Here is an 11,658-nt window from a genome sequence, read left to right as displayed (position 1 = left end):
AATAATAATATCTTTTCTGTGGTGGAATTTTTTTTTAAAAAAAAACACACACTAAGAAGAAGCAAATTTCTTGTGTACAACTCTGTTGTGGTCCTAATTTCACCCTCCTCTTGTTCAACCATATGAAAATGCAGCAAGAGACTTCATTCACACCTACAAGATCAGGAAATTTGTAATCCCAGAATAATGATCTTTGTGGGTTGGTGGGAAACTCCCATATAAACTTAAAACATAGTCAAACAGTGGTTAAACATTTACCTTTATGCATTTTTTCCCCTGTCCAGTCACCAAGTAATATGAAAACCTCTCAAATATTGTTAACTAGTGACGATTGCAAAATGGGGCAGTTGGGTTCTGATTGGTACCAGCCACAGGAACTCATCTTAGAGTCAAAGAGCAGGTCCTGCCCAATGACATTTTGCTAGTAAATTGAACAAGGAAATGTTCCTCATTGCAAAAGCTAACAGGAAGAAGTCTGAATAATTCTTCAGCATTGCTGGTAGGACACCGCACCTGAGAAAAGTCTTATATATGATTGGAGTAATATAGAGGCATAACCTATTTAAGAGAAATAGAGCAAACAGAAAAGGAGGAGGAATAGCATTATACACTATGTTCAAGGATTTATACCTCAGACAATATCCATGGCTTGGAAATCAGGTTGAGTTCAACTAGGTAAAAGTTATGGAGGAAAGGAAAAATGGGGATCTCATTGTGAGGATCTATGACAAACCACCAAGCCACACCCAGGACTTAGGTGATGTCTTCCTATGAAATTTATCGGGTTGCCATAAGTTGCCATCTGTTCGTCGTGGGAGTTCTGTGTGCCATATTTGGTTCAATTCCATCATTGGTGGAGTTCAGAATGCTCTTTGATTGTAGGTGAACTATACATCCCAGTAACTACAACTCGCATATGCCAAGGACTATTTTCCCCCAAGTACACCTCAAGAGCGCCCCTGGGCAAAATCAACTATACTGCAAATGCTTACTTTGTATAATGGGTTGAGCTGCCCCTGCTCACATACAGCCATGCCACGGGAAACAAAACTTCTGACAAAGTAGCTTTATTTTACAAAGTCTTTTTATATCTAGCCCAATTCTGCTTCGTTCCATTGCCTCTGTCTAGTTAGAAGGGTATCTTTTAGCAGCAGTAGCAGTATGAGGAGAATTAAGGAGGCTGGAGAAACACAAACATTGGTTTTAGGTTGCAGAAGCATGTAGGAAGCCTTATAATAAAGCTTGAGCAAAGCAAGAGCAAGATTCTAGTGTAGCCGATCCAACTATAGCTATGTGTGCTTCCTTATAACATACAAGGTAAACAGCAGATGCTCTTGGAATCCCTTACTGAACATGTATGAACAGCAAAACAGAGAGACAAGAGGAGAGCAGCTAAGCCTTACCTGCTCACCCCAGTATATGAAATATATGTCTATAAAATAAAAGTTCAGCCACCAAAATGGAAATTATCACTTTATCAGTAGTTGGTGAAAGAGAGAAAAAACACTTCCGAATGTGTTTTGAAATATGTATTGAGGTGGTCTATAAAAGATTCCAAATATTTTCATTTATTCATGCAATATTTTTCTGATCTGACTTTTTCATGTCACATGTGAATGCAATATGACCCTCATATCTACAGGGGATATGTTCCTGAATTTACTGTGGGAATAGAAAAAAAAACCCGGTGATATAACAAATCATATTAAAATGAATTACATCTTCCACAACTTTCTTTCTAAGAATTTGCTAGGTCCTCCAGGGAGGCTTTAAGGTGACAATCTAGGAAATTCCTAGAAAGGACATAGTATTTTGTCACATGGATAGGTGAAACCAAAGTTCCCAGTTCTGTGGTATGGTGGTTATACATTGTATCTTTAGTTACTGTTCCATTATCTGGGTAGACTCCAAAAGACGGATGGATAGTCCATTTTACAGGAGGGGGAGAGGGATTGAAGGAAAACCATTTCCCCCATTTTCACTAGTTATCCCACACACACACACATACACTTCCCATGCCATAACAACTGTTATTGTGACGGATGCGACATGGGTGGGGGGAATAACAGGAAAACAGGGGGAAATGGTTTTAATCCTTCAGCCGCCCTCCCTCCAATCTTAATTGGGAACACGGGCTAGGAATTAAGGCATTGTGCATCAACACTAGGGTGTCCTGAGAGTTGTAGTTTGCCAAGGCCTTTCACCTTTTCTGGCAAAGAGTGTTGCTCGCTCACCAAACTACAAATCCCAAAATTCCAAAGTATTGAGCAATGGGTGTTCAAGCAGTCTTAAACTGCACAGTTCTATAGTGCAGATGTACCCTTAATTTTGGAATGACAGATTGTAATAATAGATTAGAATAATATTTTGAAAATGGATGTACATAATACTGTTTATTGCCATTCACCAGCATATATCTGAGTGCCTCTTTTGCCATACCAAGTTCTGGGTAGGAGAAGGAGAGGGGAGGAAGAAGAAGACAGAAGGAGAAAAGAAGACTTCTTTTACCATGCTGGAACTTACTTTTTTATTACAAATTCAGATATTCTTAGGAGTTATGCATTGCACCAGAAACCGCAAGAAAAAAGGGGAGGGGGAAGGAGTGATAGTTTTGGGTGCCAGGGCAAGAATAAGGAAAATACATGGGGGAATACAGAAATCCACAGAAATTCATATCAAATATCTCCTTCCCCAGCCCACCTGCCAAAGAAATTTAATAAAGAAATTATTTTCAAGCAATATGAGTCCATAGTTCATTTTGAGGGAAGTTCATGAGCAGGAAAGATGTCCTTGCGAGTCCAAAACATTAGGCAGAGCTCTTAAAGCCCAAAAGGAAAGTCTGTTGATTTCCCACTGAGCCATTGGGTGAAATTCTGCCACGCTGGGATCGAAGCCGGTCCTTGGGAAACTACAACTCTCATGAAGGGCAGAAGTCCCAAGATCTAGCCGTTCCCCAAAATCCTCGTGGGGTCCTTGTTGTTGTTAGTGCCTTGGCAATGTGACCAAGACTTAGCCCCTACTGTGCAGTCTGGTGTCCTTGCCCTTTGCAGAACTATAAGTCACTATCCCTTATTTTTTTTGGGGGGGGGGGGTGCTCGACTTCATAATCTCCTAAAGTAATGTTTCTTAACTCTGAAAAAGTAGAACTCTTCTGATGTCCTGATGGTAGTTATTTAGCCCAGATTTAGTCTATAGTTGGAGGAGTCACTGCCATATTCAAATTCCATCAACAGTTCTATGACGCATTAAATTCATGTTTTTATTCTGTGGCTGAGTTTGTAACTTACTCAAAATCATCCAGAGATTGTTAAACTAGGGGCCCTTCCACACAGCCATATAACCTGGAATATCAAGGCAGAAAATCCCACAACATCTGCTTTTGAACCAGGTTATCTGAGTCCAAACTGCCATATATTCCAGTTCAAAGCAGAACATGTGGGATTTTATTCAGTTGTGTAGAAGGGGCCTAGAGCGGGGAAGCCTGCCCAAGAAATCTCCAGAGTCAGATCACTTTCCCTCGTCTCGAAGGATAGAGCTGATCTACCCAATGACCTTCCAGGGAATGTAATCTGCATAAGGAAACTCTCTTCTCTCCGAAATGAGCATCTTATGGAAAATTTGGGGAAAGAAGTGGGGTGAGGTGGGAGGGTGCTTCATCACATACACTTGTGTGGTAATAACTTTTTAAGTAGGCAGCAATCAACATATTAAGTGGGAAGGAGGGAAAATAACAAACTTTCCACAACAAACATGACCAATCTTGCTTCACTTTTTCCATTCAAAGCGACCCAAAACTTTTTAATCCTTTAAGCTGCACCTATGCCAAAAAGCGAATGAATGCGCGCATATTGCCTGCAGCTTGAAAGAGGGGAAGGACACACATAAGTTGTTGTTGTTTCGTCAGTTTCTCTCAAAATCTCTTTCTAAAAATAACCTTGCGTGAAAGAAGAGTGTTTCCCATGGCAAAGGTCCCAAGGAATCAACAGTCCCTGGACAGTGACTTGGCAAATGCAGAACTTGAAATTTCACTCACTTCGCTGATCCGATCCAGGCACACATTTTCAAAACCACAAGGAAAAATTACCTATTAAGAGGACCACACAGGCTGCTAGTATAATACAGTTCTCTTTCTATAGGTACAACAGGGACCAATGCTGACATGAGTGGAGAAGATGGTATGTTGCTGGTCTTAAAATGTCAACATTTACACAAATACAGAGAGGGAAAGGATTACAAATGAAGAAAAAGAATAAGAATGCAGTCTGGAAAAAAGTCACTGAGTAGGAGAAGAACAAGGAAAGCAACCTGCCTCTATACTTAGATGATCCCTCATTGTCTGAGTAAGATTGTCCTCCAAGTTCGGTGTCCTGGTGGTGGGTACGTAGGTGACTGTGGAGCCCTATTCTTGACCTGCATGTTCTCCCACAGTGAGGGCTTTGGTTTCCAGGTGGAAGGTGGTCCCAGTTGGAGTTGGCTTGACATGCCTTCCTCTTGCCACATTTCTCTCTTTCGCCCTCCATTCGTGCCTCTTCAAATTCTGCAGCACTGCTGGTCACAACTGACCTCCAGCTGGAGCACTCATGGGCCAGGGCTTCCCAGTTCTCAATGTCTATGCCAGAGTTGGTTTTGAGCCCATCTTTAAATCTCTTTTCCTGCCCACCAACATTCCGTTTTCAATTCTTGAGTTCGGAGTAGAGCAACTGCTTTGGGAGACGGTGGTCAGGCATTCGGACAACATGGTCGATCCAGCGGAGTTGATGGCGGAGAACCATCACTTCAATGCTGGTGGTCGTTGCTTCTTCCAGCACACTGACATTTGTCAACTTGTCTTCCCAAGAGATGGGCAGGATTTTTCAGAGGCAATGCTGATGCAATCGTTCCAGGAGTTGCATGTGACATCAGTAGATAGTCCATTTTTCGCAGGCATATAGCAGGGCTGGGCAGACAATAGCTTTATAAACAAGCACCTTGTTATCCCTACGGATGCCCCAGTCCTCAAACACTCTGTGCTTCATTCGGAAGAATGCTGCACTCGCAGAGCTCAGGTGGTGTTGTATTTCAGTGTCAGTGCTGACTTTTGTGGAGAGGTGGCTGCCAAAGTAGCAGAAATTGTCAACATTTTCTAATGTTTCACCATTAAGCTGTATTTCTGGCATTGCAGATGGGTTGGTTGGTGACTGCTGGAAGAGCACTTAAGGGATCTAGAGTAAAGAAACTAAGGTGAAAAGCTCCATCCCAATTGCCCCTTCCTTGTCCAATCCAGAGAAGGAAAGGCAGATCTCCTTGTCTCTTTTCCTCTTTCCTTATCCCTGCCCATTCCACCTTCCCACCGGTCCAAATAGCATTCAGCAGCAATGTGGAGGGTCCTGAAATATGTAGCATGCTTGACATTTGGGTTTCCTGAAATGGAAAAGAATTGTGACGGCCATTTTTAATAAGGACTTACTGCAGAAAAACTGCAGTGGCCAGTTTTAATAAAGGCTTACTGTACAAGTCTTGTACAGTGGGTTTTCTACTATATTTAGGGAGGAATTCAGGTTTGGGGAAAGCCAACTTTAAAATGATCACGATCAAGACAGTACTTTTGAAGGTGCCAATAACAAATTATGCTCCTCGGGCCAATGGTAAAACCCCTCAATTCATTCTTTGCAAATCCCATAGCCAGACACAGAAACCAGTGATTTTAAGAAGGAGTTAACCAGTCAGCCAACAAGGATGTTGATGGTGGCTCATTTATTTCCCATTTTCTGGCACTGAACATTGCTGAAGTAACACTCTTACCCAATGTTCCACGCTGTGCTTTAGACAGATTGTTACAACGGTCATGCTTAAACACATCTAAGCCTTAGAATGGATTATTTCCATTGTGTCATTGTTTTTGTAGTCTGTCATTTTCACTGATGTTTTATCCTTTACATTTTTATGGTTTGATTATGCCTCCAGCCTGCTTTGACCTGAAATGCGGGGGTTTATAGGGCTAAAGAATGTGGTCTCTAAATAAACCTACTGTATCCAGGCACGCTCTAGACTTTAAGACGCTCTGGGCAAAATGCCATTCTGGTAGACTTTCTGAGGAAGTTATCTGCTAGATATGGGCAGTGGGAGTAATACTGTGATCTTCAGTAGGCAAATGGTCAAGTGAGGCTTGTCATTTACGTTTCTCTTAAATACTTGTGTTATAGAAATGCTAGACTGCTAATACACCTGCAGTCTTGACCATTGGGCCCCACTAGTGTGCTGAGATCATAGTGCCTGTCACAAACAAACTAGGTGGTAGTGTAACATCATGTGGCAAGACATTCCTGAGAAGAATAACATTTCTCTCCATAGTGCTCTCTATATGGCAGGTCCATTTTACTGCTAGGTGGAGTAACGGTGATATATCCTAAAGGCATGAAATCCCCTTTGATCTTGGAAGATAAGCAATGTCAGCCCTGGTTAGTATTTGGGTGGGATACTGCCAATGAATATCAGGGGCTGTAGCCTACATTTCAGAGGAAGGAACTAGCAAAACCATCTCTGAGTACCTCTTGCCTAAAATACTCATTGGGTTGCCATAAGTCTTCAGGTGACTTGAAGGTATGTGTGCTCACATAGAATAAGTCAGTTTTTTATATACCGTATAAACTCAAGTATAAGCTGACCCAATTATAAGCCAAGGCACCTAATTTTTTCACAAAAAACCTGGGAAAATATATAAACCAAGGTTGGTTTATACATATATTTTATAAAAATAAAAACCAATAAAATTACACTAATTAAGGCATCATTGGGTTAAATGTTTTTGAATATTTACATAAAACTGTAATTTAAGATACTACTATCCAACTCTGATCAAACCATTATTCTAATCTTCTTCAATGTAAATGTGCTTATTAGGGCTGGGCGGTTTCATTCGTTAATTTCGTAATTCGTTATTAATTCGTTATTTTTTTGATAACGAAGCGATATTGAACCATTCAGGGGCAACTAAAAAATGAAACGAATTTTTCAATTCATTTCGTAATTGTTTCGAAATCATTTCGAAATCGTTTCGTTATCGTTTCGTTATTATTTCCGCATGTCTGGTGCAAGTTTTAGGGTTGCTGTTTGTTTTATCAGTGAAAAAAATATATAATTATCACACCAACAGTCAACAACAGAGGGAGAGGGAAGCTTCAGAAGTTCCCCCTGTCCCACTTGGAGGTTTTTTTAGCGTATTGCGCGATCGCGGCCGCCATTAATGAATCGATTCGTAATTGTTTTGTTATTGTTTCGTAATTGTTTTGTAATTTCTGAAATTTTGTAAATATCGAACTGTTTTAAAGAAAAATTTCGGAATTCTTTTAAAAATCGAAACGCAAAAACCCCCTAAAAACGAATCGAGTTTAGAAACAAATTTTTCCGTGGTTGGACAGCCCTAGTGCTTATGTATCCTTCCAATAATAATAGAGTAAAATAATAAATGTAATAAAAATAATAGAGTAAAATAATGTAAATATAAAAATAACAATAATAGAGTAAAATAAAAATAATAAATATAGTATAATAATAAATGTAAGAAATAATAATAGAGTAAAATAATGTCAAAATAATAATAATAATAATAATAATAGTAAAATAATAAATGTAATAAAATAATAATAACAGAATAAAATAATAAATAACCTTGAGTACAAGCCGATGGGGGCTTTTTCAGTCTAAAAAAAGGGCTGAAAAACACAGCTTATACTCGAGTATATATGGTATGTTGAAAGGTCCACAGTAAGAAGAGAATGATGTGCCTTGTACCCCGCTCTACATCTTTCCAGCTATTCTGATTCCTGTACCTCTAGGAGTGGTGGAGAGTGCTCACCCATTATCACTGCTTAAGAAAGTTTCAACTACATATAGGCAAGAAGACCTCACCTGGAATTTTGTTTCCATTTATGGATGGGCATCATAATTCAAAAAAGATATTGTCATGTCCAGAGGACAGCAACCAAAATGATTATATGTCTAGGAACATGCCCTATGAGATGGCTGGGGAAGTTGGGTATGCTTAGCTTGGAGAAGAAGTAGCATGATAGTCTTGTTTACTGCAAGAATCTATGGCATTCTTGATATATGATTTTCTAGTCTCTACAGAAAAAACTGTCTAATGAGAACTCATCACTTCCTGGAGCATTCTGTTCCACCATTCAAACTAGGACATAAACTGTACCCTAGAAAATGCCTCCTAATATATTTGTAGTTCATTCCTTGGCCTTAATTCTATCCCTGCTTCTATCTGCATTTTTTACTTCGTTCTCTCTAGTGACAAAATGTTGAACTCTAGGACTCTGGTCCGAGGTTACTCAGGGCTCTAGTACATACTAACAACATAACATTCAACCTGGCTTGGCAATAAGCAGATAACCAGTGCAATAATGTTTTAGCAAAGGCAGTACCTGTTGGAAAGTGGCTCCTGATACCAGCTTCAAGGCCGAAACAATCTGTCAAGAGGCGTTCTGGAAGTTGCTATCCAAATGTAGCTTCTCCATGTTCTACCTTAAAGGCAAACTCATCTAGTATAGACTTGATTTTAACAGGACAGGCACAACTGTAGCCAAGACATTAAGGAGAGGCCAGAGCCTAAAATGTTTAGTGAACATTTGGCTGAGAAAAGCTGGTGTACAAGAAGACATTTTAGCTGGTTACATAGATGTGCCAGAAGAGCTGCATCTGCTGTAATTCTTTTGATGTTGCAACTTCCTTTCTATTTATCCTTGCACAGTTTCTGCTAAGGTATTGTAGATGGGAGAGCACTGTGCTCATCACCACAGAGGTATTTCTGGAGTTGAAATTTCTGAGTGGTGAATGAGAATTATTATATTGCTTTACTTCTTAGCAGTGTCAAATTCCACACATTGTACTTTAAAATTATACTCCTTTAGGGTCTGCCAGAATATTGGGCATGCCATCTGGCTCTTCCGATTGGAATAAATAATGTCTCCAAAGCAAGTCAAATGCTGATAGCTGAGACCCATATAAACAGAAATGGTCCTTGTATGTACTTGGAATGGGATATTTGATACCAAAGGATGAGTTCACCTAAACCACAAGCAGTGCTTATGGGGATCTCCGTATTTCTTAGCCCACCTAGCCAAACAATATGCCCAACATCCTGAGAAGCCAAAAGAACAATGAGTTCAAAATTTTGCTTTGTTTTTTTCATGTCAAAAGTGACTTGAGAAAGTTGCTTCTGGTGTGAGAGAATTGGCTGTCTGCAAGGAAGTTGCCCAGGGGACACTCAGATGTTTGATGTTTTGCCATCCTTGTGGGAGGCTTCTCTCATGTCCCCACATGGGGAGCTGGAGCTGACAGAGGGAGCTCAACCTGTTCTTTCCTGATTCAAACCGCTAACCTGTTGGTCAGAAGTCCTGCTGGCCCAAGGGTTTAACCATTACGCCACCGGGAGCTCCTATTTCAAAGTATAATACAGTGATACCTTGAGTTAAGAGTATAATTTGTTCCGTGACCAAGCTCTTAACTCAAATTGCGCTAATCTCAAAGTGAATTTTCCAATTGAAATGCATTGAAATGCTATTAATCCATTCCAGGTCCCCAAACTCCCCCCCCCCCCATGTTTTGTTACATGTTCTTAAATACAAAAATGTATTGTATAAATATCGAATAATGTATAAATGCACATTCATGTGGAACAATAAAAAAGAAAGATCAACTTTAAAATGGTAGAAGCACAAAGTTGTGGCAAAGAAGCACAAAATGAAGAGACAGAAGCATCATCTTCATCCTATCCTCCTTCCCTCTCTTACTCTCTCCCCACCTCTCTCTTAATGAAGCCAAACATACCAGTAATAAAAACCACACAAAATCAAATAATCTAAAGATCCTCAAAGTGGACAAGAGCAAAGTGAACAGCAATCTCCCAGAGTGGACAAGCTAGAGATGTTTTTATTGGGATTATATCAAATAGAGAATTGTGGAAGATTATTAGAATACATAACTGTGACAGAGAGATGGTAAGAAATGCTCAGAAATGGAAGAATACAAGAACTGACCCGAGATTATTTGTTGATGAAATGGACGGAGTTATCAGAAAGGAAGGAAAGATAGCCCACAGTAAAAATGCATTCCTTATCTCTCTCTTTCCTTCCTTCTCTCACTCTCTTTCTGTAATTGCAGTTCTTAAAAACCTTAAGCCTGTATTTTAATATCTGGGGCGTTGTGTGGTTTCTGGGCAGTAGGGCGGTGTTCTAGCAGCATTTTCTCCTGACGTTTCACCTGCATCTGTGGCTTGCATCTTCGGATGATCTGATGGCAGTAAAGCAAGTGGAGTATATAATATACCTATGGAATATCCCAGGTATTTTGTTCATTTTCATGGTTTCTTCCTTTCTGTTGAAATTGTCCATGTGCTTGTGGATTTCAATGCCTTCTCTGTGTAGTCACACAAAGTGGTTATCAGGGTGGTCCAGAATTTCTGTGTTCTCAAATACCATAATATTCTGTACCCAGCTTGGTTTATCATGTGTTCTGCTATGGCAGATTTTCCTGAACCATTTAGTCTGCAATGCTTTTTGTGTTCTTTAAATTGAGTCTGGGTGTTGCATTTGGTGGTACGCAGTAGTTACCAATCTTGAAAAACACTAGAATCAAGACAGTGACTAACAGACACCACCCCGACACAGGAGGTCTCCAGGCAGCAGACCATTCAAAGGAAACAAAGGCCAGACTACTTCCATGCTCACATGCTAATGGGTGGATCCCACTCAACACATAACAAAATAAAAACAGAGATGTAGTTGTGGGCCCAAGCTTTTGGTCAATAATGCAATGCAAAGAATAATCAGAAAATGTGTACTATGACAATCAGAATGACCACAGTGTACAATTTGTGATTTTAATATTTATATTAGGATGTTCTAATGCTTTGTCTTAGTGTTTACATGTTGTATATGCCTATGTTTAATGGTTTCAATGATTTTAATTTATAGATGTATGTCAGTATTTAGTTTTTGTGATTTATTTTATTATATGTATGTATGTTGACATGGAAATCTTTGCCATTAATATGTTGTAAACTGCCTTGAGTCCCCCCCAAGGGTGAGAAAGGTGGTATATAAATATTTTGTTGTTGTTCATTCGTTCAGTCGTCTCCGACTCTTCGTGACCTCATGGACCAGCCTACGCCAGAGCTCCCTGTCGGCCGTTACCACCCCCAGCTCCCTCAAGGTCAGTCCAGTCACTTCAAGGATGCCATCCATCCATCTTGCCCTTGGTCGGCCCCTCTTCCTTTTGCCTTCCACTTTCCCCAGCATAATTGTCTTCTCTAGGCTTTCCTGTCTCCTCATGATGTGGCCAAAGTACTTCAACTTTGTCTCTAGTATCTTTCCCTCCAGTGAGCAGTCGGGCTTTATTTCCTGGAGGATGGACTGGTTGGATCTTCTCGCAGTCCAAGGCACTCTCAGCACTTTCCTCCAGCACCACAGCTCAAAAGCATCGATCTTCCTTCGCTCAGCCTTCCCTAAGGTCCAGCTCTCACATCCGTAGGTTACTACAGGGAATACCATGGCTTTGACTAGGCGGATCTTTGTTGCCAGTCTGATGTCTCTACTCTTCACTATAAATAATAAAAATCTAGCTTGCTAATTGCACCTTTTACACTTGTTTAACAGACAAGGGTTCTTTCCTCCC

The sequence above is a fragment of the Anolis sagrei genome, chromosome 4 (assembly GCF_037176765.1).
Source record: "Anolis sagrei isolate rAnoSag1 chromosome 4, rAnoSag1.mat, whole genome shotgun sequence".
Lineage (NCBI taxonomy): Eukaryota > Metazoa > Chordata > Lepidosauria > Squamata > Dactyloidae > Anolis > Anolis sagrei.
This window is presented reverse-complemented; position numbering follows the sequence as displayed.